Source organism: Syngnathoides biaculeatus, chromosome 11 (genome assembly GCF_019802595.1).
Source record: "Syngnathoides biaculeatus isolate LvHL_M chromosome 11, ASM1980259v1, whole genome shotgun sequence".
Taxonomy (NCBI): Eukaryota; Metazoa; Chordata; class Actinopteri; order Syngnathiformes; family Syngnathidae; genus Syngnathoides; species Syngnathoides biaculeatus.
The window spans coordinates 14,504,869-14,532,563 of record NC_084650.1 but is presented as its reverse complement, the minus strand read 5'-3'; the positions used below and the strand labels follow the sequence as shown (position 1 = coordinate 14,532,563).

Below are 27,695 nucleotides of genomic sequence, written 5' to 3'. Positions count from 1 at the left end.
GGACGGCCCTGTCCGGAGAGCGGGCCGCCCCCTCTTCGCCCCTCGCGGTGGGGGTCAAAGGTCGGCGTCCGAGGGCCGGGAATGCCACCACCAGCTGCTAGCGCTGACACGGCGTACAAAAGGCGGATTGGTGAGCGATCTGTCTGCGGAATGTCAGAGTTGTGACAGCAATGGAGACAACTTTTGGACTTATTTACTCAACTGGGTCCCGAATACTCACGGGTAAAACTGACGGGGGCAAGCAGCCACCAAAAACCGCTTAGTTTTGGTAAGAACGCGAACTGCAGCATTCTGAATGCGCTGCAGCTGTTTAAGGCTCTTTTTGGGGAGCCCAGTCAGAAGACCTTTACAATAGTCAAGTCTACTTGAGATAAAAGCATGGATGAGCTTTTCCCGGTCTGCTTGACACATACCAGACTTCACTCTACATATTGTTCTTCAGATGGTAGAAGGCAGTTTTTGTGATTGATTTGATATGATTGACAAACTTTCAGCCCCAAAACACGAGACTTTTTTTGGTTGGTCTACCCATGATAGGTCAAATTTGCTAAATTTAGCTTGTTGCTAAATGAAACATTGAACTAGATTAACATGCAATGCCGAAATCTATATTTGACGTTATTTTTTTTGCAATATAGTATTGCCCATTGGTCGAATATGGCTTGGTTCAAATTTGGGAGTGATTTTGGACAAAATTTCTTCCTTGAGGGACGCCTTCTAATGGCCAAATTGACCAAAAAAAAAATGCTTGTAAGATCTCAACTTTCTCATTTATGATATATGACAATTTGAAATTTTTGGTACAGATTTTTACAAAAATCACGGAAATTGACACTCTAGATTTGGCTTCGCGTGCCACATAAAATCCTGTGGCGGGCCAGATCTTGCCCCCGGGCCTTGAGTTTGACACCAGTGCTTCAACACAAAACGACGGACCTCGGGTGAGATTTTGGGCAGGGGAAAAATTCCTTGTGTGTTTTTACGCACTTCGCAAATAAAGCTGATTCTGATTCTGAACGTGGCAACCAAATATTTGTATTTGGTAAAAATTTGACAAAATATCTCAGCCCGAGTTTCTCTTCGAAGAACTCCTGTGAATGTTCTAAATGACCCTAAAATGGTCCCGTCCATCCAAAACGGCAGGAAAGACCCGACGGCCGACAAACAGCAGCGGCGGGCACCGCGCGCGACTCTCGCCGGTGCCCGCCGCCAGCCGCCGAGCTTCCCGGCCCCCGGGGGCTGACACGGCTCCTAATTGCGGGCCCCGCAGGCGGCGGGCGGCTGCGGGGCCGACACGGAGCGCCCGCGGGCAGCTGGAGGAGCAGCTTGTCAGCCCCTAATTGACAAGGCCTTGTCTGTGGTGGCGGCAGCTGCTCCTAAACGCCGCGCACAATCGGCTCTGTAACACGGTCACGACGTCGCCCCGAGGACACTTTACTGCGGGGCGGGTGGCGGTACAAAAAAAAAAAAAAAAAGAAAGAAAAAAAAAACACTGGTTAAAGGGAGATTTATTGACGCTCCCTTCGGGTGAGGCCGTATTAAGTAGGCAATATGAGGGCCTTATTGGGTGCAAAGGGGAGACACGCTGCTGGTATTAATAAAAGAGGCCAATTATGGCGGACAGGTGATATGAATCACTGCACAAACGAGACAAGCAAATAAAAGAAACCTGCATCACTTTGTCACACCCGGGAGTACCAAAAAAAAAAAAAAAAAAAAAAAAGGCACTTTTGTTGTTTCTTGTTTTTTGCGCAAATCCCACAAATGTGCACGGGAAATGTAATTCCAGGAGCAATTTAATACGACAAATTCCGACGAGTGTGCGGTGACAAATGTCGCCAAAATGGTAACACAGCTACACAATATCTGTTACATTTTTCAAGTACAAGTGATAAAACCTACAATTGTTAGCGATTAAGCGTTGGCCATCTGTAGAATGCGTGTGGGCTCGAATTTTGAAGCATTCATCGATAGAAAAAAATGGGGGCTTGCAACCAAACTGGCGGCCTTCCTTTTGCAGTTTTACCCATGATAGCTTTTGCTCCCAAATGTCATTTTTTCCCTCGTGTGAACTTGGTACTACGTTGCCTTGGAAGGACCACTCGAAATGGACAAAACGATCCTTAAAGGTCAAGTGTCATGCATATATAAACGTTCTAAAATAGATATTGTCATGAAAAATACACGTAATATTATTCACTTCAAAGTCTATACGAAAAAATAAATACGAGCCGAGAGGGCGTCTTCCATGCGCAAAGTTGCGGAAGTGTCATTCGACATTCAAGTGGTCGCCATATCGCCTGCATCTTCTGTCCGTGACGTCACACTGGGACATTCGCCATCCGCCCGATCCACCTCCGTGGCGGCGATGAACAACGGCGCTCGCGGCTGCTAGCATAGACGCCCCTGCCGAACCGCCTCCCAGTCCGATCCACCTCCGCGGCGGAGATGACGGACGGGGTGCCGCACAGGGTGGCTCGTCGACACATTTAGCACCGCTGACTTACGGTTTACGTCCGCCCCAACTATTATTTTATTTTTTTAGTAGCTGTATACACATCTACCTGTCATTTTGAACCCACGAAACTCTCGTCCTTTGCGCCCGTGCAAACCATTTTTTACGACGAACCGGGTCTTTTGGAAAAGTATGAAGAGCGAATCCGTCCTCCTGAGCGTTGGAGCAATATCCAGCAATACAACGAGCCGGCATTTTGGCTAACACGGAGGAACAACGAGCTACATTGCAGCAGGTAAAACTACTATAAACAGACGACCTAGCAGGCACCAGACGGGGATTATACGTTGAAACAACGTCTAGTTCCAATGTCGAAACAATTTAGGTTGTTCGACGTCGAGACCTAAAAAACATCAATTCAACGTTGAATCCACGTCTTGTGCCTGCTGGGGACTGCGCTTGAGTATGCTACTGGCCTGTACGTCACTTCCTGCTTCTTCTCGGAAACAAATCCCTCGAGAGGATTTTCATGGCGGGAGTGACAAAAAGCCATAAACGTCAAAATCATGTTTTGTGGTGAAAAAAAACTAATGGGTCCATACCAGCTGCCGTTTTTTCATTAATAACATACTAAAAATCACGACAGTGGACCTTTAACTCACCACTTTGAACCAAGATGGCCGCCTATCATGCGTTTTCAAGGACGAGTTCGCCAGAACTTTTTGCGGGTCCGCTCGAATTTCATGCCGCTAAGTGAAACCGAGTGCACGTTCGACCCGAAAGAATCCGTGGAAATGGCCCAAATGAGCTGAAAATGCCCCCTTTGGACTAAAACATTCTGCAGAATTCCTGCGGATTTTTTAGACATAGCTCCTTGAGACTTTTTTTGTTTTTCTGAGTCTACTTGTGATAAACGTTGCTATTAGGGTTCATGTCTCAAAGTCAAATTTGGTGAGATAAATCCGGATATCTGAACTAATATTTCTGTATTAACTTGGAAATTAATAGGGGGGGGGGGAAACCCCAATTTATGTATCTTTAAGCAACAACCAAGTCATTATTCTGAGCCGGTTCCACGGACCCATTGCTTTTCTCTATAGCTGAATGCACCGAGAACAAGTACATTGTTTCCGTTGATACAAGAGGAAAAAAGTTTTCCTGCACTTTCCCACTGCCTGTAAAAGAAAACTTTTGCCTTTTTCCCCCCTTAGCCCCCTTTTGAGGCTAAAATGGTGATTTCTTCCCTCCTGGGACGCCGCTCCCCCCACCCCCTTTTCTTGGCGCGGGACAATGGCAACAGTGCAGCACCCCGCCGGTGCGCCACAGTCGGGGATCCCCCGGATTGCTTTGGACATCTTTGGATTTCATCAATCAAAATGACTGCGGTTTTCCATAAAAATGCGGAATTCGGTGGCTGGAAGCGAACAGCGCGAGGTAGCCACAGAAGAAAGCTGTCCGAGCGCCATGATAAATGGCCGTCCTTTGATTTAGGGAGTGTTTGGTGTGGGGGGGGGGGGGGGCAAAGAAATGAACGCGCAGTGTATAACGCAACATTGTTGTAGCTGGACACCTGCAAAGTGTCATCACAACCAGTGCGAAACCCGTGCAATGACAAGAAAACTTATTTTTGTAACTCGGCGTTGGATGACTGGAGTTGGAGCCGCAGCGGGTAAAATACCTGCAGAAGGAGACACCAGAAAATATGTCCTCCGTTGTCAATGACATTTTGTCCGCCTCGGGTCACGGGGGTGTGTGTGTGTGTGTGTGTGGGGGGGGGGGGGGTTGTCAATGCTTGGGGATGAACGGCACCTGAAGGAAGACGCGCACAAGTCAACAGAGTCCTTGTTGAACAGTGCTAATGCTACGCTAATGCGCGCTATCAGCCTTGGCTAGCCGCGGAACATGGTGCAACTTGGCTTCATAGAGCTCGTGCACCTACGTCATAAAATCACGTGAGTTTTGTTTACGTCGCCATATTGCCGGTCTAGCAAAGCGTTGTTCAATGCTAAGTCCGTTGAGACCAAACGAAAATATGTCCTACAGCACGACGCCCAGAGTCTTGTCCGATACCGTCAAACTGTTAGAAGGGGATAATAAACGAAGGTACGTGGAAAAATGAGAGACACTTGGCATAGAGGACCCATATTTAATGCCAAAGTCGATGTTTTCGCCGATAACAAAGCTTCCGCTTGTCTTGGACAACTGGATCTACACGTGGATCTGGAGAGGAAGTCGTCGAGATTTACACGGATGACTTTGAAAGCGTAGAAAAGTCTGGATGTGTACAAATACTTCGTTGCTGGATCTGTTCTCAATCCAAAATAAATCCCACATAGTGATGGACCCGCTCAGATTTTTTCAATACAAATACCAATAATTAAATAAATGACCCCTGGTTTTACACAAACTTGCATTCGTTATTTATGATTGGAAAGAAAAAAGAGGACAGCGAGTTACTCCTCTGTACACAGAAGCGTATCGCTGCCACACATACAACCTCGCTGCAACAGACGGTTTATTTTCTTTTTTAAAATACGCTTTGCTCTCAAATGAGTCAATTTGGAATTATAGATACTAATTGGTAAATTGAGATTAATAATAATTTCTTCCTGAAATGAAGTGATCTCTACACATTTTTGTTGGGCATCATCGTTTAATTGCCGAAAATCCATCGATATTTTCTGGTCTTTTCATCTTATATTCCATAGAATGATCTCTTTGAATATCTGTCTCGACTGTGGTGACAACCAACACCACAACAGGTCTCGGGTATTGTAAATATTCTCCTCCGGTTCAATGTCTCCCACAATGTCGAGCGGATCTGTTTGACCGGCAATATGGCGCCGTGAAAAAGGTGACGTCACGTGCACGAGCTCTATTGGCCCCAACGATGTCGTGCGCTTCGACTCGATGGCAAACGGTCCGATTAAGATGCGTATTCATTTGCTGTCATTCATACAACAAAATATTAACTTGGTGCGCAACTAAACAGGCTGAGGAGTGACAGTAAGTAAGACAGACAGACAGTAAGATGGCGCTGAGGTACTTGGAAATATTTAATCCTTTTAAGGTATACTTTTAAAAAAACAGTAGACATTAGACAAACAGTAGACATACAGTAGACGGAGCCCGTAAAGGGATACTGAAAAAACAACAACATTGTTTCTCATTGTAATGAGAAACTTTCTCAATGTAATGAGTAAGTTTCACATTGTAATGAGTAGGTTTCTCATTGTAATGAGTAATTTACACAATGAGTAAAAAAAAACTTGTTTCACATTGTAATGAGTAAGTTTCTCATTGTAATGAGTAAGTTACTCATTGTAATGAGTAAGTTAATGAATAACTTACTCATTACATTGTAATGAGTAGGTTAATGAATAACTTACTCATTACAATGAGAAACCTTCTCATTACATTGAGAAAGTTTCTCATTACAATGAGAGACTTATTAATTACGATGAGAAACCTACTCATTACAATGAGAAACAGTTTTTTTTTTCGATGGCCCTCTAGGGGCTCCGTATTACAGACAGATTAAGGGACATTGGGGAAAAAAAACTTGTTTCTCATTGTAATGAGTAGGTTACTCATCATAATTAGTAAGTTTCTCATTGTAGTGAGAAACTTTCTCAATGTAATGAGTAAGTTTCTCATTGTAATGAGGAAGTTTCTCATTGTATTGAGTAAGTTATTGAATAACTTACTCATTACAATGAGAAACCTACTCATTATAATGAGAAACAGTTTTTTTTTTCGATGCCCCTCTAGGGGCTCCGTATTACAGACAGATTAAGGGACATTGGGGAAAAAAAACTTGTTTCTCATTGTAATGAGTAGGTTACTCATCATAATTAGTAAGTTTCTCATTGTAGTGAGAAACTTTCTCAATGTAATGAGTAAGTTTCTCATTGTAATGAGGAAGTTTCTCATTGTATTGAGTAAGTTATTGAATAACTTACTCATTACAATGAGAAACCTACTCATTATAATGAGAAACAGTTTTTTTTTTCAATCTCCCTTTAGGGGCTCCGTACATTTAAAATTTTCATTGGAAATAATCAGCTTTTCCTCAATAAATAAAAACACTTCCACCATATACGCTACTTTGGAACAGTAGTTTATGTGTCGCACAAAACAATCGATTCCAAATTGTCTAATCTCCTTGGAGCATTTTAAGTTTTATGATGAGTTTGATACAAACTCACACGCAGTCGTACAGCGGCAAGGTCGGCTTGTCGGGCTTGAAGGATTGCTCAATTTCGGTGCAGGCGGTGGCGTTTCCTGAGGTGAGGTCTGCGCTTGCCGCTAACAGACGGCTAATTGACGGCCCCCGCCTCCCGTTTCCGTGCTCTCCGCCTTTATTGCGCCCCCGTCGGCGTCTGCTATGAGATAGTTCTGCGATCACGTTCGACCTCCTCCTTGTCTTCTTCTTCTACTTCCTGGAGCATTTGGAGGAAGTAGATGATGTATACATTATATTTTTGGAGGGGGGTTGTTGTACATTAATGATAATGGTAGTGAGTCCGACTAAAAAATGACATCCGTTTCTGGTGTTCAGGTCAAGTTTTAATGCCAAGTTGATGTTAATAAAATGTTGCTAACTTTGCGTACAGTATAGTATATTGCGTAGAAGCAATGGATAAAAGTGAGTACCTGTAAATTAAAGGCTACATCATCATTGTTCAAGTTTCAGGGCGTGAACCGATGTTGATTTGAACCTCTAAACTGCACTGGTGTCTAACTCAAGGCGTGTGGCCCAGATCTGGCCCTGCACATCATTTGATGTGGCCCGCGTAAGCCAATCATGTGCGTCAACTGCCGTGATTTTTGCTGCAATCTGGAGCAACATTTCAACTTTGTCAAGTGCATTAAGTAATGTTGAGCATTATTTTGTTACCAAGCCCCTTCGTTCATCCATCCATCCATTTTCTTTGCCGCTTATCCTCACGAGGGTCACAGAGAGTGCTGGAGCCTGTCCCAGGTGTCAACGGGCAGGAGGCGGGGGACACCCTGAACTGGTTTCCAGCCAATCGCAGGTCACATAGAGACAAACAGTAGCACTCAGAATCACACCTTGGGGCAATTTAGAGTGTCTGATTAATGTCGCATGTTTTTGGGATGTGGGAGGAAACCGGAGTGCCTGGAGAAAACCCACGGAGGCACGGGGCTGGGATCGACCAGCTGACCCGAGGTACAATTGATACGCTAGCAACCAGTTTTCATATTTTTTTGGCTTATAGTTTTTCAGGCTACACCTCCCACAAAAAGTGAAAGCAGGTTTTACGACAGCAGTGTTTCCCCCCCACCGGCGGCTCTGCCGGGTCCGAGCGCGGTCCCGATCCCCGATCTGGCTCGGCTGTCAGTCAATCGCGTGACAGGCCGCGGCGTCAACACACTAATGTTCTGTTTGTCTCCTTTAGAGCTTCCTGGAGGGTCGCGATCGGCCGAGGCGGCCGGACGGCGGGATGATTGATGACGGCGAGGGCAAGGCCGAGCGCGGGCAGAAAAAAAAAAGCCCCATAGACGCCTCAATAAAGAGTCCCGGATAGTGGACCCCCCCCCCTCCCACTTTCCAAGTCCCCCCCCCCCCCCCCCACCGCCACCATCCACCTCCTCCGAGGATGTCGGCGGGTAATCCGTTTATCCCGTCTGCGGCAGGATGACAGCGATGGCGGCGGACGACGTGCTGGAGGTGAAAATGGCTGCCGCTCGAGAGCCGCCGCCGGTGGGGCTCCGGATTGGGGAGCCCGGGTGGGAACTTGATGATCCCGAATCCGAAAAGAGGAAGAAGGAGAAGAAGAAGAAAAAAAGAAGAAGTGATTGATGGCGACGACGCCGTCAGCAACTCTGGTGGCCGCCGCGCAGCCAACAACAAGAATGCTGACCTCTGCCGCGACGCGTCAATGACAGGCCGCTAGCTGGGATTCCTGACCCCCCCCCCCTCCCCCACCACAACCACCTCCGCCCCCTCCCCCCGTCGGACCCTCGCCTTTCCGTCGGCGCACAGCGGCACTGAAAAGCACAATTAGGCGGCAATCTGCTTCGAGTGGCCGACGACACGGCTTCCAGCAGACAACGCGGGAAGTGGAGACGGCGTCCGTTGCCATTCCGTCGTTACATTTGCCCCCCCCCCCAAAAATAGATAATAATCATTTTTTTTTTTAAAGCGCCAAACAAACTACTTTTGTCATAAAAAAAGAGAATGCGGTGATCCTTCGCTGTATTGCGGTTTAGCTATTACAAATTCCGTCCTTGTTGGATTTTTTTTCACATTTTTGTCACGTATTATGTGCCATATTGGTGATAAATTACTGTATAAAGAAATAATGGGAATAATTTTTATGAAGTAGAATTACTATATCGGGGAATTATTAACATAATGGACATTTCTTCAGAAACCAGTTTATAAACTAACATTTTCTTTTACGTGTCTGTCTGCTTTTATATTTTACAAATACAGATTTAGTGATATATTTTTGGATTTTACTGAAGCTGCAACAAATGAAATTAATTATATTAAAATTGATTTGCTAAGCAGACATAGCACACAAAATCTAGACTTGAGCGAACATGTTCCCGCCCGTTTTATTTGCCGCTCCGCGCGTGTGAAAGTGGCGCTCCTTTGATGCTAATCTGCGTTAGCCTCCCCACAGCGTTTTGCATTCCCTCAGAATTAAGATTTTGTTCGACGAAATGAGATTGTTTGGTCGGTTGAACGCTTTGGAGTTGAAATATGAAATGTTTTATGTGACGCTGTTCAACGTGCGTTGACAAAGAACGTTTAACAATTAGCGTAATTTCTCAGCCAAATCTTGTTAGCCCGTCGTCTACGATGTTTGGCATTATATGTTAGCATTAAGCTAGCAGACTTTTGCTAGGGAAACTCACACGGTAGGGTTGAACATTTGGGCCTCGAATTATAATAATGCTTAATTTTCATTTTGTTTCATGTCAGTTTTACAATTAACCTCAACTGGGAGTGACAAATAAACAACTGCACGCCGCAGCCATAGTCACTGATACGACATAAAGAATTCATCAAATAAAAGCCAGTGTACTAGATTCAAGGATCGAGGCTGTAAATACCTTTATGAGCGTTTCATTGACATAAAATGGAATTTTCCGTCGGATATCAACATTCAAATGAACATCGGAGACCTCGTCGGACGTCACGACTTTGTTTTGCGCCGTCGCCGTTGTCGTACACGGCTGCGGGGTCAGCGCAAGGCCGAGCTGTGCGCCAGTGGGGAAATTATTGGCAAGCGGAGAATCATCGCGGCCTAATCCGATTTCCCAGCTCCGATAATGGAGGCCCCCGGATAAATAAGAAAATAAATAAATAAATAAATGAATAAATAAATATAAACTCCGGGCAGATTTGTGCAATCCAAAAAGGATTCCTCCTGACATAATGGACGCCTCTAATGAGCAATTATAGGTACAGCTTCTCTCTCTCTCTCTCTCATACACGCACACAGTCACAGATCCACGGCCGAGGAAGTGGATCAATAGAAGCTCGGAGCACTCTGCGCTATTAAAAATGGAATTCAGCAGGAATTGGCACAATTATGATTTTGATTTTCCTGTTACTTGATAAAAGCAAGAAAACATACATATTTGTGGAGTGTTACCGCAGGAGCAAAATGCAAAGATGGACTTGATTGAGGGCGGTTTTTTTTTAATTGGTGAGAAAAATGTGAAAAATATGGGACACTTTGTAAAAGTAAGTAAAAAAAATTGCAGTTTTTAAAATATACATATAACTATTTTATTTTCTGTAGGTTAAAGTAAGTAGCTCAGTGGTTAGAGCACTGGTTTGGAAAACCAGCGGTTGTGGGTTCGTATCCCACTGGGGCCTCCACTCCCTGAGAAGGGTTGCGTCAGGAAGGGCATCCGGCGTAAAAATTGTGCCAAACATATGTGCGTTCATCTGAGATGACACGCTGTGGTGACCCCGAAAGGGACAAGCCGAAAGAAACTCTCTCTCAAAGTAAGTAAACAAAAACAACCACAATAATTACACAATTCAGCATGTCGGCCATATTTGTGCAACGTTATCAGATCTCAGTCGGGTTGTCATCAAGGAAATTATAGGAAACCGACATATTTTGATTAAATTTTCCCACATAAACCATATTATAGCAAAATATTAACATTTTCAATTTAAGTCCCCCCCCCTTCAAATGTATAATCATACTTCATACATTTAGGGGGGGGGGGTGTAGCATGACTTTTTGTGATGAAAATAACGTTTCCAACGCAGCGTCGGCCACGTTTGCGGCGTTTTTAAATGAACCGGGCCGTGTGAGTACGTTCATAAAATGTTCATAAAGTCATCATTCACGCGGCAGCAGGCGGCCAAAAACAAACTCTTCGTCTTCCTCATCCTCGCCGCCCCCTTCCGACCGTGCCCCCCCCCCCCCCCCCGCCCCGAGCGGCACTCTGACAGCGTCCATAAATTATTGCAGATTTTCATATTTCAAATTTCATCTGCATTCATGCTGTCCTGGCGGAGGCGAGAACGCTACACCCCCCCCCCAACCGACAACCCCCCCCCCCCCACCCCCACCCCAGTAGTTGCACCGGCTGCTGCCCGGCTGGCTGCTCGGCCCCGGAGACCCTCCGCCCTAATTGAATTGCGTCCTGTGATTAGATTATCCTTGCAGCAGCTTGCTGCCAATCTGAAGTATGGCCGCCTTCTATCCTACTTAACCCCTCGCGCCCCCCCTCCCCCCCACCACCCCCACCCCAAACACACACACACACACACACACACACAAACACACACATACACGCACACTCGAGGCAGAGTGCCCGATATATTCAGCGGCCATCAAAGTTGGCCCGTTTGGTTATTTTTCTCCGGCCGTGTCTGGCCTCGTAAAAGAGGCCATCTTTCACCGGCACGGGAGGGGGGGCGGGGGCGGGGCCCCACCCCGCCTGCATCTCCTTCGGCCATGTTTGCTTCTACTTTGCAGCTTTTCACGTTTTAGATTTTGCAGCGGTGAGCCGCTAACTTTCGGGGTGCCCACACGTGGCAGGGCATCGCTGTAAGTCGAGTTGTTGACGGTGGACTTTCTCGAATTTCGACTTCAGTCAGATTCCAACCCTTAAAATCAGGATTTACATCGAAATGCTTTGTACAAAAAGCAAACACACCGAAATAGACGAGATGACGTACTTAGGATTACTGCTGAGAGGTGGATGGAGAAGAAGACGGGAGGGAAGGAAGAACAAAGGAAGAGAAGGCTATTTGGCTAGTAGCTATTGCGCGAGAACCTGGTCCTCGATCCTCTCCATGTCGGCGAGTATCAAAGAACCTTGTTTTGTGATCATAGGATCCCAAATAGGAACGGAACCCTTCACATGCGCTAAAATATGGACTTTGTTTTTCATAATTGTCACCACGGTCGACCGACTGAAGCCTCGGTGTCTAGGCCCTGCCGGTCCTTGTCCTCGCCATACCGGTCCCCAAGGTGGCGGAGGCCTCGTCTCTAGTAATTACGTCGGAGTTATATCGAACCGCACGTACGGTCTGGCCTTTGCCAGATCGTTGCTTCACGCCTCGTTCCCGCACCCTCGTGATCCCGTTCCTGATCTCCCGTGTACCGACTCCTGCCTGCCCACCGACCTACCTCCTACGCCTGAGGTTCTTGCCACTGCTGCTCCCGTTGACTGACCTGCCTGATCCCCGACGCTGGACTGAATAAATACGTTTCCCGGACTGCCTCTACGTCTCCCGAGTCGTGCATTCGGGTCCAACCCCGTGTTCCGGTCGTCACACTCGGTGGTGTTAGTGTCTCTCCAATCTTTTTATGATCTTCAGCTTCGTTTTTAGCTCATGGATTTTCTTTTGGCTTCAGAACCATTGCTAAAAGACACAGTTTTCTTCTTTGGGGCGATAATGTCGAAAAAGCAGGGCGAAAAATGCGAAGATACTCCCGGCGCACAAAAACGGACAAGCAGTAGCCAGACAAAATGGCGGACGGGGGACGGGCGTTGTAAAGTCGAAAAGTCTTAGGTCGAGACTGTCTTAACCAGAAGACTCCCTCTAATTAATATTCACCTTTTACAAAAAAAAAAAAAAAAAATGATGAAAATATGTGGAGGAGACCAAAATGCCTACCTTACACTTAGAAGCCGGAACCACAAGAGGAAGTGATTTCGTCTAGTCTCGTCTTCAAAATAAAACACGCAGCCTACTTCCCGTGTTTCTCAGATCTTCCACCAACACTTCAACTGCATTTTCCCCCTTTACCATGAACATTTTTAAACACCCAATAGCGTTGAAAAGAACGAAAAAAAAAGAATAAATGCCTTTCAAAATAAGAGTGCACTTCCACGTCCTGCTCCCATTATAGCGCACAACATCACACCATTACATTAGCAAGGAGAGAAGGAGTTGCCGATGGATTTTGAGCATTTTATTAAACAGGACCAACCGTCAAATGCAAAAATATAAAATGAAAATACTCTCAAGGAGCAGCCAATAGGAGAGATGAGCACATTATTATATTAAAATGACTTATGAATGAATTAACTGAGTTAAATGCAAGTCAGCTGTGTTTTCACTTTAATTAATTTAAAATAAAATGAAAAATAATGAATTTGAAAAAAATTATTTGTATAAAATATTTCATACTAAAAGGAAATGAGAACATGTAAATACATTTTTTAAAATGTAAATTTGTTGTTTGAGAAATGTGAAAACTAAGTTCATCTAAGGCTGGTGCTCGATTTTACAGAAATAGCAAATTTGTGTCTTCTTACTAGTTACATTTATTTACCTATATCTATGCATTTTATTTGCTGCTTATCCTCACAAGGGTCACAGGGAGTGCCGGAGCCTATCGCAGCTGTCAACGAACAGGAGGCGGGGTACACCCTGAAGTGGTCGCCAACCAATCGCAGGGCACATAGACAAACATAGACAAAACATAGACAAACAGCCGCACTCATAATCTCACCTAGGGTCAATTTAGAGTGTCCAATTAATGTTGCATGTTTTTGGGGGTGTGGGAGGAAACCAGAGTGCCCGGCGAAAACCCACGCAGGCACGTGGAGAACATGCAAACTCCACACAGGCAGTGCCGGGATCGAACCGGGACCTCAGAACTGTGAGACCAACGCTTTCCAGCTGGGCCACTGTGCCGCCCATTTGTTTACAATAAAATATTTGTAGTTTCTTTAACCAATCAGATTTCAAATTCACCTCGCAGGTGGGCCACAATGACATTAGCATTTTTAGCACTTTTAGCATTTTAATCGTATTATCGCCATTGATAATATGGTTTGACCGACAGTGAAATAAGTAGAAAGGTTTGTCAAAATATGTATAAAAATATAGCTTTATTGTTAGAAAAACCTACTGTAATTGTTTTGACAGCTGTGAGGCTCGGCGGCCATTTTGTCTCCGCGACACCATTTCCAGCTAGTGGAGTCGATTGCCAAAACAAACGAACGAACGAACACATGAAGCTCGAGCGCCGAATAGCGGGAACGGGTCCGGCGAGAACAGAGAGAGAGGAAGAGGAGGAGGAGGTCATGTGATGTGATTACAGGAAGCAATAGCGCATAATCACATCACGACATGACTCGGCCAATCGCGCGCGTCGGTTGATTTCGCAATTTTGCATCGGGACGCGCGGCGCACGAAAAAGTCGCCCGAGGTGACGTCGGCAGTCGTCGCGCGTCCGTCCCGCCGTCCTCGCGTCCGTCCGGTCTTTGTGTGCGTTCATGTGTGTCACTTTTCCCAATTATTAAATTAGAGGCATTAAGCGAGACGTTTTCTTCTTAACCACCTGCTCCCCCCCCCCCCCCCCATTTGCTGCCATCCATCTTTGGGTGTTAGCGTAGCTCCTAAAAGCTTTCTGACTGCTACATAATGGGGGACAGCGCGGGGTCAGTGGGGGGGGGGGGGGTAAGGAGGCCGTGTGCTCAATGTCTCTGTAGTGGACATCGCCGGTGTCGGTGGTGGTGGGGGGGGGGGACGGGTCGGTGGGGGTCACGCAATTGTGCTTTTTTTTTTTTTTTTTAACCTTCACTTACGTTTCCCAGAAAGCATTGCGCACGTTTCCACATGAAACGCTTTGCGGTACAAGAACCACAATGCACCCCCGTGGGAGAAAAAGAAAGAAAAAAAAAAACATAAAAATGGAAAGAAAAAAAATAGTGATGAACTTCATGCTGTAAATCATATTTTTCCGCGGCTGTTTATTTTACATGGAAGCGTATTGCGGCCACGCTTAACCTCCTTAAACCTCTTTTTTTTTTTTTTTAAATACGCATTGTTCTCAAATGAGCCAACTCAGCATTATAAATAGTTTTTGTTTGTTTGAGATTGAGATGAATAATTCCTACCTGAAATGAAGCGAGCGCTACACAGGTTGCCGAAATCCAACGATATTTTCCGGTCTTTTCAGCTAATATTTCATAGAATGGTCTCTTTGAAGATCTCTTTTGTCTGTTGTGACAACCAACAGCACAACACGTCTCGGGTATTGCAAATATTCTCCTCCGGTTCAAAGAGTCCCACAATGTCGAGCGGCTCAGTTTGACCTGCAACATGGCGCCGTGAAAACGGTGACGTCACGTGCACGAGCGCTATAAATATGGACAAATTTGTCATATTTCGGTCAGCTTGAACTTAACTTCACTTCCCGTGTGAAGAATATCGGAGAGGGGAAAAAACGGTGGAGCACATCTCTCTCAAGATGGAGCCAGCCATTTTCTTAGCCGCTTATCCTCACCAGGGCCGCGGGGAGTGCCGGCGCCTATCCCAGCTGTCAACGGGCAGTTTGAACTGGTTGCCAGCCAATTGCTGGGGCACATCGAGACGCAATTAATGACATCGCAGATTTTTTTTGTTTTGATGACTTCCGTGGTGTTATTATTTCACGCCAACAATGTTTTTTTTGGGCTATTTTCTGACTCCTGGTGCTGCTGTTTTTGTTCACAACAGACCACTCGCCTGTTCGGACTTTAATATTTGTGCGTGAACGATCGTGTCGATAAACCGACTTCATCCCCCCTTCACCTTGATTTCTCCTCCACGGGAAGGATTTTTGCCCGGAAATCGAGGCCTGCCGCGCGTTCGCTTCTCCAGTGACGGCCATTTTGTCGTTTGTCAACGGCCCGTCGTGGGCGCCGATTGGACGCGCGCGCGATGCCGATCACGTTCGGAGGCAGCGCGTTTTCTTAAAGTGACCTTGCACGTGACACGCCCACGCGGTCCACCTTAATAACTTTTACCCCCCCCCCCCCCCTGCACTCCTCCTCCCTTTCCATCTTGTCTTTCCTGCTGGCTGTTTAAACTCACATCCCCCCTTTAACGTCTCACTAATGTGATTAGAAGCTGGCTAATGGCTCTCCTTCTGCTCTGCCCCCCCCCTTCCAATACAACCCCCCCCCCCAACACACACTGCAGAGAGGCAGCATCTGCAAAGTAAGACGGGAAAAGATCAGAGTGGAAGATGAGAACTTTGTGTTGATGTGCATGTAAGTGAGGGTTTTTGGAGGGCGTGGGGGGGGCAGGTGGAGGGGGGGGGACTTGGCTACTAGTCCACTGACACCCCCCCCTCCCCCTCTCCCCACTTGGGAGTCAATCTATACAGGGGGGAAGAGAGGGGGGGGCAGAGACAGGTGCATTTCTCCGCAAATCGAGTTAGCCGAGACATGCCACATCCAATTGGGCCAAATTGATGTGAGAGTTTGCGACGTCCGCGGCGGCCATTACAGCAAAGGTCGGCCGCGACGAGACGACGACATCAATCCGGGCCGGTGGGGTGGCGGTGGGGTGGGGGTCCGGGTCCCGCCGGAAGCCGCGAGCTGACCGGTTCTGAATGAACCTGCAAAGAAGAGGAGGAGGGAGGAGGAAGAAGGGAGGAGGGAGGACGGGACGGCCTGGGAATAGAAGACAAAACAAGAGCCCAAACGGCCCATTGGACAATTTTGTTGTTTGGCTCTTATTAGACAAAAGCTACAATGTACACAAGTTTTTGCTACACGTAGAGATACATTTTAATAATCACGATTTTATTGTCATTTACCCCCCCCCCCCGTATTAGTCGATGTGATGTGTGTACGTGCAGGTGTGTGTGTTAGTGTGTTATTGTGGGTGTGTTTTGAATTTCTATGTGCAAGGGACGGGAGGGGCGACTTCTTGCGATTAAAAATGCATATTATTATGTAAAAAGTAGCATAGACGTAAATACATAAACCTGATTTGAATCTGGGCGGCACGGTGGATCAGCTGGTGCAGCGTCGGTTCGATCCCGGCCCCGCCTGTGTGGGTTTCCTCCGGGTGGGCACTCCAGTTTCCTCCCACATCCCAAAAAACATGGACACTAAAAATTGCCCCTAGGTGTGATTGTTTGCCTTCGTGTGCCCTGCGATTGGCTGGCGACCAGTTCAGGGTGTACCCCGCCTCCTGCCCGTTGTCAGCTGGGATGGGCTCCAGTGCTCCCTGCGACCCTTGTGAGGATAAGCGGCAAAGAAAATGACGATGATTGATGGACGACTTGAGTGTTGACAAAGAAATATTGGTTTCTATTTTAGCAAAATAATGTCAAGCCAGCATTTTGCTCTTGTTATTCCCGTTTTCTCTTGTTTTGAAAATTAAAATCGCAGCACTTCCTGTGAGGGACTGACGCTAACTAACTTGACAACGGTCACACGTAGCAAACCACCAAGGTTGGACTCCTCAAACAACATTATTATCCATCCATTTTCTTTGCCGCTTATCCTCACAAGGAGTGGCGGAGCTTATCCCAGCTGTCAACGGGCAGGAGGCGGTGTACACCCTGAAATGGTCGCCAGCCTATCGCAGGGCACATCAAGACAAACAGCCGCACTCACAATCTCTCCTTGGGGCAATTTTAGAGTGTCCAAGAGTGTTGCATGTTTTGGGCATGTGGGAGGAAACCTGGAGAAAATCCACGCAGGCACGGGAAGAACATGAAAACTCCACACAGGCGGGTCCGGGATTGAACCCGGGTCCTCAGAACTGTGAGGCCGACGCTTTACCAGCTGAACCGCCGTGCCGCCACATTATTATGCCAATACAAAATGAATACATTTGATGCCTTCAATATGATAACCACATTTCCTTAAACAATAAATATAGTCCAAGTAGATCACAGCCAGTGCAATTTTTATGGGGGGGGGGGGCGTGCTTGAGGGACACTTCTGCCCCCGCCCACCCTTCCTTCGAACCCAATTCGTTTATTAATGGAATGAATAAATAAGCGATACGGCCGCATTTCACTGCCGTGTGCTCTTCCCGCTAACAATCAAACCCTTATTAACTTTCTGTATGATATTTGTCACCTACGATCGAATTATGACACCGCAAATCAGACGAGACGCGCTCATCGGTCCGCAATCGACACGATTGGCGAAATCAAACTTCTCACGTGCCGCATCAAACGAGGCTTTTTTCCCGGGCGTCCGCGTCGCAATCTGGCCCGTCTCTCGCAACGTAATTGTTCTTATGAACACATATTGCCTATCAATTTCATATCCAGCGGCGCGCCGGCGCGGTCGCTTTGGGGGGGGGGGGTGGATCCGCCGCCCGGCTCCCCCCTCTCGGCAAATCCAATCGAAACTTCATCATTCTGTCACCTCTCGGGTTTGGCGAACGCGCCTTCCATTCCGGCTCGGATGATCACATTAAGCCTTATTGCTCCTCTTACGGTCCCCCCCCCCCCCAGAATCCCGCCCGCCCGACCCGATATCAACCCCCGAGGCCGTCGGACTTTCATTTCGGGGGTTCGGTCCGCGTTCGGGCCCGAGCCCGGACCGGCCGCCTCTGACCGTCCTGATTTCGCCAACATGCGAACCGGTCGGAACCGCCGGAGAGATCCGCGCGGGTCGCCCTGATGCATAAACATGAGGCCCGAAATGCAACAATTCATCATTAGACGACAGGGCGGGGGGTGGGGGGGGGTCCTCGGTGGGTTCTGATCAAATTTGCAGCCGGCGATGATGAGGAGGTGCGCGTTCGATTGCCAAAGTGCACACGCGGCGATTTGTCACGTCAGGATGAAACGATGGAAATTCTACTGGGCCGGTTCTCATTTGCGATGCTGACCAACCGGTCCAAAACATGTTAATCCGCATCGTATGATTAAATGTTTGCTTGTTTACAAACATTCGGTTTTTCCTTAAGCCCCTTTTAAAATTATTTGCTTTGGGATGTTCCATCGCAAGCAACAATCAGCCAGGTGCTGTTGCTTGGAAGTGGAGTTCCTCAGGGAAGTGCTTCAGGTCCCATCATTTTAGTCGAACTGAAATGTGCGCGTTGATATCTTTGTCCATCTTTGTCCACATTGTGCATGTATGTCACACAATACTCGTCAGCTGCCATTTGAATTGGAGCGGAGTTCCTCAGGGAAATGTTTCGGGTCCCGTCATTTTAGTCAAACCCTAATTCTGTACTGCTCCAAATTTGTGCCTTGAAATCTTGGTCTATCTTTGTCCACATTGTGCATGTATATCAAACAATACACGTCAGCTGCCATTTGATTTGGAGCGGCGTTCCTCAGGGAAATGTTTCGGGTCCCGTCATTTTAGTCGAACCCTAATCCTGAACTGCTCCAAATTTGTGCCTTGATATCTTTGTTCATACATTAGATTGTGCATGTATGTCACACAATACACGTCATCTGCCATTTGAATTGGAGCGGAGTTCCTCAGGGAAATGTTTCGGGTCCCGTCATTTTAGTCAAACCCTAATTCTGTACTGCTCCAAATTTGTGCCTTGAAATCTTGGTCTATCTTTGTCCACATTGTGCATGTATATCACACAATACACGTCAGCTGCCATTTGATTTGGAGCGGCGTTCCTCAGGGAAATGTTTCAGGTCCCGTCATTTTAGTTGAACCCTAATCCTAAACTACTCCAAATTTGGGCCTTGATATCTTTGTCCATACATTACTTTTGTGCATGTATGTCACACAATACACGTCAGCTGCCATTTGATTTGGAGTGAAGTTCCTCAGGGAAATGTTTCGGGTCCCGTCATTTTAGTCAAACCCTAATCCTGAACTACTCCAAATTTGTGCCCTGGTATCTTTGTGCATACATTACATTTGTGCATGTATATCACTCAATGCATGTCAGCTGCCATTTGATTTGGAGCGGCGTTCCTCAGGGAAAGGTTCCCACCATTTCTTTTGTAATTTTTCTGGGGGGTAATATTTCGTATATTCACTTCCTCATTAGCAGCGTGACGATTTCAAGTCTTAATTGGCCTCGCGCAAATGAGCAGCGCGACTCCTTGTTGATGCAGGTGGAGGCCGCCGGCGGAATCAAGCGGTCATAACCAAATATGAAATTAACACAGCGGGGGGTGTGCACAGGTGTTTGCATGCGATAATCCGCCACGCACGGGGGGGGGCTAAAAGCGCCTAATAACAACAGACGACCTTGACGTTTTATGATCGATGGTGAGGAACGGGGGGCTACTGTAATTGCGGCCCACCCGGCCGCGCTTCCTCTCGGCAAGACCCCCCCCCCACTCCCGACGGTCCCGTCCTCCCTCCCTCCCTCCCTCCCTCCCGCGCGCCGCCATTAAAAAGCGCTCCATCATTCTCCACGTCGCCTTGTCGCTTGCCGCTCAGATGGCCATTAATCGCCTCATTCCAGTAAAGCCGACCGCGCTCACAAAAGGCCGCTGTCCGCCGCTTAATGCATGTGTGATTAAGCTTTTAGGCATTATTAGCCAGCAGGTCCTTGTATAGAGGGGCCACATGCCTTCGGGGGGCCCGCGGATAGGACGTGAAGGAGAGAGGAGGGGGGCGGTGCGCTGCGTGGAGAGGCAGGGAGCCAGTTAATGACACTGACCCTCACTTCCCCAACAGCTATTCAATTCAACAATAATAACGGGTCACGCAGCTGATTTATGGGGCCGCGGAGGCCTAATCGCTGTCGATTGCTCAAGCGGGGGCCGCGGGGGGGGGGGGGGGGGGGGGCATGATAAAATACGCCCTGACCCGCCATTGGGAAAACTGATGACGCTTCAGGACGCTTTCAAAAAGATTTCGTGGGGAATTGCGCGGCCGCAGGGAGGCAAACGAGACCCCGCCGCCCTTTGTCGTACGTCAACGCCACCGAAGGGTCCCGATCGGCACCATCGAAGCCGCGCGCCCGCTTCGGCATCCCGACGCGACGCCGCCGACGTCCCCGCGGAGTCCTTTTAACAGGGCCGTGCAATCAAAAACGTTATTATCCGAGTTTGGATTATTCACAAAAACTTTTTTTTTTTTTTAAATCAGGAAAGCAAGACTTTAACATTTCATTTTATAAAAACAGAGTAACAACATAATTATAAATTGAATGTAAAGAATTCAATATTTTGAGATATGATTTCATTTAGTGCCGTTCCTTCTGGTGTATGCAAGCTGACCACTGGGGGCAGCGTCATGGAAGTGATTCTCGGTCAACTGCACCAATAGTCGTCTTTTTAAAAAAAAAAAAATCCATCCATCCATTTTCTTTGCCGCTTATCCTCACGAGGGTCTCGGGGTGCGCTGGAGCCTATCCCAGCTGTCAACGGACAGGAGGCGGGGTATACCCGGAACTGGTTGCCAGCCAATCGCAGGGCACAACGAGACAAACAGCTGCACTCACTATCTCACCGATGGGCAATTTAAGAGTGTCCAATTAATGTTGGATATTTTTGAGATGTGGAAGGAAAGCGGAGACAAGCTACGCAGGGACCTCAGAACTGTGAGGCCAACCGTGCCACCACAAAAATACATACCTGTGAATAATTTACATGATCTCTCTCTACATGTGTTGCTTCACTGTTTGTGTTCAAATAGCCTTTGCTTGAAGGGTCGACTCATTACGGCACTACTGCCACTCATTAGCCTGTCTATGGCATTTTCTGATCAGGTGTATTTTGAAGTGTTTCCTATCCTCCAAATGCTGCTTGTTGTGGAGTAGTACTGTTGCCTTCACGGTCACCATGCAGCGCTAGTATCGTAAAAGCAAGTTGGGTCACTCAAACCCACCCGAACACGATCAAAAGGAATTTTTTTAAAAAATCTTTTACCGAGGCAATGTTCATATTTGACTTGTCTTGTGGATTAAAATCCCAAACAGGAAGGGATAAAAGAAACCGCACCGCAGTCAGAGCTTCCCTCCGCGATCCGACTAAGAAGCACACGAAATGCGGCGGCCGAGATTGAATTACGACTTTATTTACAGGCGGAAATCTCATGAAGGCCATCGAGCAGCCGCGTTAAGCAGCGGCCCGACCCAAACGATGACAAGCGCTCCCCGATAAGAATTTAATCCCGACGATTTTATGAATCAAATTCCTGAGCGCGGGGGGAGGGGATGGGAGGGGCACAGAGATTTAATGATCACGTCTTCTTTTCTCCCGTCCAAATCGGATTTGGGCGGCGGGTCGATGGGCATTTGCCTGCGTTAATGTCCACGTGGAGGTCGGAGTCATTTAGGGATTGATCCCGCTCGGCCGTGCCAAGGCCACGTTGGAGGCTCCCGCGTTTCCTGATCTCATCCCCGGAATGAGATTTTTATGCTAATGCGGCGGCCCGCCGGCCCACCGCGCGGTCACTTAGAGGCTGGCGGAAAGGAGCGACGCTCCGCGGAGGGCTTCCGCGTCTCGCCCCTCCCGTCGCCCCGAAATGGTCAGCAAACATCCGACGCCGTCCAAATCAAAATGGCCGCCTCGCAGTAAATTGGTGAAACTGGTGCCAGGGACTGAATTTGGGGGACTTCAAGAGAAGCCATGAAATGATCATCCAACTTTGACGCCGTGCTCCGCCCACATTGAATGGGCTAAAGTCAAGAATTTAGCAGAAATGGTCGCCCCCTGCCCCCAAAAACTGATTCTATGGTTAGCAGAACATGGGACGATGTGGTCGAACCCTGTAGGACCAGATAATCACAAAAAAAAAAAAAAATACACCCCTTTCTCACTTAAAACCTGAAAATCTATTTTCTTCTCATTTTGTCGAGTTCACTGGTGTCAAACACAAGGCGTGGGGGCCACATCCGCCCCCCGCCCCACGTGATTTTATGTGGCCCGCAAAGGCAAATCATGCGTCACCTTCCATGATTCCGGTTCAAAACAGTACCATGTCTTATCATAAATGATAAAGATCATTTTTCCTCTGTTACTCAGCATCAACAATAGTGGGAAAAACCCATGACCCCTGATTTCACAAGTAGTTCCATCCATCCATTTTCTTTGCCGCTTATCCTCACGAAGGTCGCAAGGGGTGCTGGAGCCTACCCCAGCTGTCAGGGGGCAGAAGTTGCAGTACACCCTCAACTGGTTGCCAGCCAATCGCAGGGCACAAAGAGACAAACAACAGTCCCTCTACCAATCACACCTAGGGGCAATTTTAGAGCGTCCAATTAATGTTGCATGTTTTTTGAGATGTGGGAAGAAACCGGAGTGGCCACCTGGAGGAAACCCACGCAGGCACGGGGAGAACATGCAAACTCCACACAGGCGGGTCCGGGATTGAACCCTGGACCTCAGAACTGTGAGGTCAACGCTTTACCAGGTGATCCACCGCGGCGTGATGAAGCGATTCAAGATTTTTATCATTTCTGAGAGAAACCATAACTATAATTTGACCCCCCCCCCCCCGGATTGCGCAACATTTTTGCAGTGACCAGCTAATCAGAAACGCATAAAAACAGTTTCCAAACTCCACGATCTTAGCGCGGGACCGTACAGTCGACTTTCCAATAACAAGTCGGACTGCATCTGCGACATGTTCTTTTTTGTGTGCGCGCGCGCGCTGGTGTGGCACTTCCTGTGCACGCGCACACCCACTAATCGAATCGGCGTCTTTTCCAGATGTCACGTTCCATCTGCGCGCTGGGAAACAAACGCGGCGCATGTGGCATTGGGTCCAAAGCAACAACCAACCTGTGCTGTATTGCGCGCGGCCGTTAAGGGGATTGATTGCCCCCCCACCCCCATTATTATTATTATTATTATATTATTATTATTTCAATCAAACGTGCCCATGTACAGCGATCCGTCGCTAGTTGCATCTTATATAACAGAAAAATACTGCTAAAAACACCCAGGGGAAGTTTTCATGTGGAACCCCCCCCCCCAAAAAAAAAAAAAATAAATAAATAATCATAATAATGTCATCTTGGGGGTGAGGACGACGGCAAATGACCCGTAACTGAATTTAAAATTCATTGCAAAGCGAAAGTACGCTTTGAGACAAGAACATGGTCGCAAAACAAATCAAACTTGTATCTCAAATCTTATCCGCTTGGGTTGGAAGTGAAACCCCAAAACGCAAAAGTACTTTCTGTTGACAATTATGAACGTGATAGATAAATAAACAGATAAATCATCTGAATACGATGTTGTTGAAAAAGAAAGTATAATTATGTAGAGATTTATGAACTTTCCTTTCATAGCAAATATATATAAATGGCTTCAATATTATCAAATATTGAAGCCATTTTTTTTTTTTTTACTATGGGGCTAATTGAGACATCAATTTAAAAGGTTGCCCCGTAAACAAACGCGCACATCACGAAAGCGAACGGGCGGGTTGACAAATGACAGCGACGAGGAGTGACAGGGCGACCACTCCCATCCGTCCTCCTTTTGCCAACCCTCACGCGCACACGCACGCGCACACAATGGCATTCCTGGCCGGCGGGGCAACCGGCAAATGAGGGGGGCGGGGCGGGGGGGGGGGGGGGCACCATCCTTAAATGGAGGGGAGGCGTCCAACATTGTGTTGCATGTGATTTATTGAAATGCAGAACATCATTATTTGTGCGCCGGCGCCGCCCCTTTAAGAAGGACTTCAATGCCCATCTTTAATGGCCTCAAACGTATAAAAATAAAGCCTCCATATTTAGGTTCATGCAGCCGGATGGAAATTAGAACAACGCTTCTCGCTAATATTTCAAAATAACACTTTCATTTGATGGATATGCTTTTTTTTTTCTTTTAACATTGAATGTATTCTTTGGGCGGCACGATGGATCAGCTGGAAAGCGTTGGCCTAACTCCTCTGAGGTCCTGGGTTCGATCCCATGAGGAGTTTGCGTGTTCTCCCCTGCGTGGGTTTTCTCTGTGCACTCCGGTTTTCTCCCACATCCCGTAAAACATTCAACATTAATTGGACACTCTAAATTGCCCGTAGGTGTGATTGTGAGTGTGTCTGTTGGAGGACAGGAAACACTTCAAAATACACCTGATCAGAAAATGCCACAGACAGGCTAATGAGTCGACCCTTCAAGCAAAGGCTATTTGAACACAAACAGTGAAGCAACACATGTAGAGAGAAACCATGTATATTATTCACAGGTATGTATTTTTTTTTTTTGGGTGGCACGGTTGGCCTCACAGTTCTGAGGTCCCTTCGTAGGTTTTCTCCGGGTGGGCACACCGCTTTCCTCCCACATCTCAAAAATATCCAACATGACTTGGACACTCTAAATTGTCTCTATGTGCCCTGCGATTGGGTGGCAACCGGTTCAGGGTGTACCCCGGCAGTCCCGGAACCCGGAACGAGTACCCTGGAGACTTTTCGGCCTGTGGGAGTCTGGAGACTTCTGATGGCACAACGGGGCTTTGTTGTTGGAGAGTCGTCGTGCAGTACGGCGAACAAGGAGCTAGCCCAAAAGGCAAAGGTCTCAATTCGCCAACTGGTCACGAGCTGTGGGTCCAGACCGATAGAACGAGATCCCGGATACAAGCGGCCCGAATGCGTTTGTTTCCTCCGCAGGGTGTCCGGGCTCTGCGTTAGGGATGGGGCGAGAAGGGGGTTCAGCGTAGAGCCGCTGCTCCTCCGCATCGAGAGGAGCCAGATGAGGCGGCTGGGGAATCGGATCCGGACACCGCTCCGGTGTGGTCCGTGGGACGTGGGGATGACTCAGGACACGCTGGAGAGACTTTGTCAGGAATGCCTCGGACTCCCCCCTGAAGAGGCGGATGAAGTGGCTGGGGAGGGGGAAAGTCTGGCCTCCCTGCTCGAGATGCTGTCCCCTACCCGACCATTGTATCTTTTTCAAAATAATGTTTCTTATGAAACTTGTTTGTAAGTCTTCCACATTTTTGTACATTTTTATGGATTCTTTTTTTTAAATGTTTGTTTACATAGTCATGGGCTAATTTATTTAGATTTTTTTTACATGAATTATCTATCTTATCTTATTACCAATTATATATATCTTATCTTAAATGATCTCCCCTGCAATTGACTGGCGACCAGTTCAGGGTGTCGTCTGCATTTCGCCCAAGGTGGGGTAGGCTCCGGCTCTCTCGTGACCTTTGTGAGGATAAGTGGTTTGGATGGGCGGATAGTTCTTAATTCAAATATTTCTAGTTTTTCTTTGGATTTTTTCCCCCTTAAATTATGTGATATCGAATGTAATTATTCATTTTAAAATATAAAAGGTAAAACATTTTTACACCTATGCACAATTTTGAACACACTTTTTAGGAAAACATTTGATGAATTAAGATTTTATTTGAAAATAAATATTTCTTACAATTTTGTATTGAATGTATTATTTTTATTTATTCTCCTTTATTTTCTATTGGATGCCTTTAAAAATCTAGTGTTGAATCATAATTTACATACAATATATGCATAGAGTTGTATTATAATTTATTCAGTTGAAAATGTTGACAATTGACATTTTTATAATTCTGTATCCCTTTCATTTATCATAATTGATATTGGAAATGTAGTTTATTTCATTCACGAATTGATATAAATGTTTACTCCATGTGACTTTGAAATAATAAATAACAAATAGATACATTCTGTTTATGTATTATCTTGACCTATTTTTTGTGCCTTTTTAAAATGTGTTTTCAAAACAATGACATATATTGTAACGACACACATTACATAACGGCATTTGAATAAAATTAGCCGGCTTGACCTGCGATCTTTGCAGCAGGTGTAAACGCCCCTCAAAAAGGACCGTTTTAAAGAAAGAACACACACAAAAAAAACGGGAGATTGTGCGCTATAGAAAGAATAAAAAAAGAAGAAAGAGAACGAAAGAGCGAGAGCATGCCCCCCCCCCCCCCCCCCCGCGAAAGAAAAGGAAAGCTTTTAATTGCGTTTGGACTTGTGCTTCCTTTTGAGCTTGATTAAATTATTTGGCTGCTTTTCTGGCCGCCAGACGCGTGGAGGGAGGACGCAGCGCGCCATTTGGCCCTTTCGGCTACCCGTAATCCAATTAGCTGACTTGCTCCTTCTTCTTGGCTTCGCGGCACCAGCTTGTGCGCAGAAAAGGCAGGAAAAAAAAAAAGGAGAAAAAGAAAAAGAAAAGACACCACATTTGCATAATATGCTGTGCAAAGAAAGAGGGTGGGGGGGGGGGGGGAGAAACACGCTGGGGAGGACACTTGACAAATGGTATTTCCTTGAAAAAGTGAACATTATATATAAATTTGAAAAAAAAAATGCTAAAATGTGGACTGGCCTTTTCCTATTTTTGAACGATGCCAGCAATTTCTGCGACGAAGGGCGTTCAATATTAATTTCTATAATATATACAAGGCACGTGAGGATATTTGGTTGTAAAAAAAATGATATTTGTTGACTCCGTGTGGGATGAAAAAGAAGCAAAAAAAAAAAAAAAGCAATAAAAGACAATTCATGGACCGAAAGGTAATTGGACGTTATTATTATTATTATTATTTCTTATGTCTACATTTAAACACGCTCATATGGACTTGTTGGGCATAATACGACAAATAAATGAAACTATTACATAGTTTATTACAACTAATAAGAATTTCGTGGTTAAAAAAAAACATTATGGGGGGGGTTAAGCATAGAAGGTCGAGTAAAAATCTAATAAAAATCGCACAGGCTTTTTATATATTTTTTTTCTCATCTTCCATATTTTCAAATATAAAGGAAGTTCAATGGTGGAAAATTTATTTATTATTAATGTATTATTATTATTACAATAGATTACTGGTATACAAAAACAGCATTATGAGGGAAAAAAACAATTCCTAAAATGATAAAATCACATACATCCTTGCCGACTATTATTCTCTCTTTTTTCCAGATTTGCATTATGAAATTGACGTAACTGCTTTCTCTATAATATTTTTTAATCGAACAATACCAATGAACACATTTAGGACGTAACAAAATCAAAATAAACGCGCTTATTTCTGAATGTTCACGCAGCTATTTAATTGCCTTTTCATACCAGTATGAATTTTTATACCAATCATTT

At 46.3% G+C, this 27,695-nt stretch overlaps 1 protein-coding gene across 1 annotated transcript in view; it reads right to left on the bottom strand.

Moving 5' to 3' along the window:
• Positions 1-12,649, bottom strand: part of tmem33 (transmembrane protein 33) — a 31,750-nt gene extending 19,101 nt beyond the window's left edge. Inside the window, exon 1 of the mRNA XM_061834671.1 lies at positions 12,585-12,649. The gene's annotated coding sequence lies outside the window, so the exon portion shown is untranslated. The remainder of the gene's footprint in view (positions 1-12,584) is intronic.
• Positions 12,650-27,695: the final 15,046 nt, after the last annotated feature.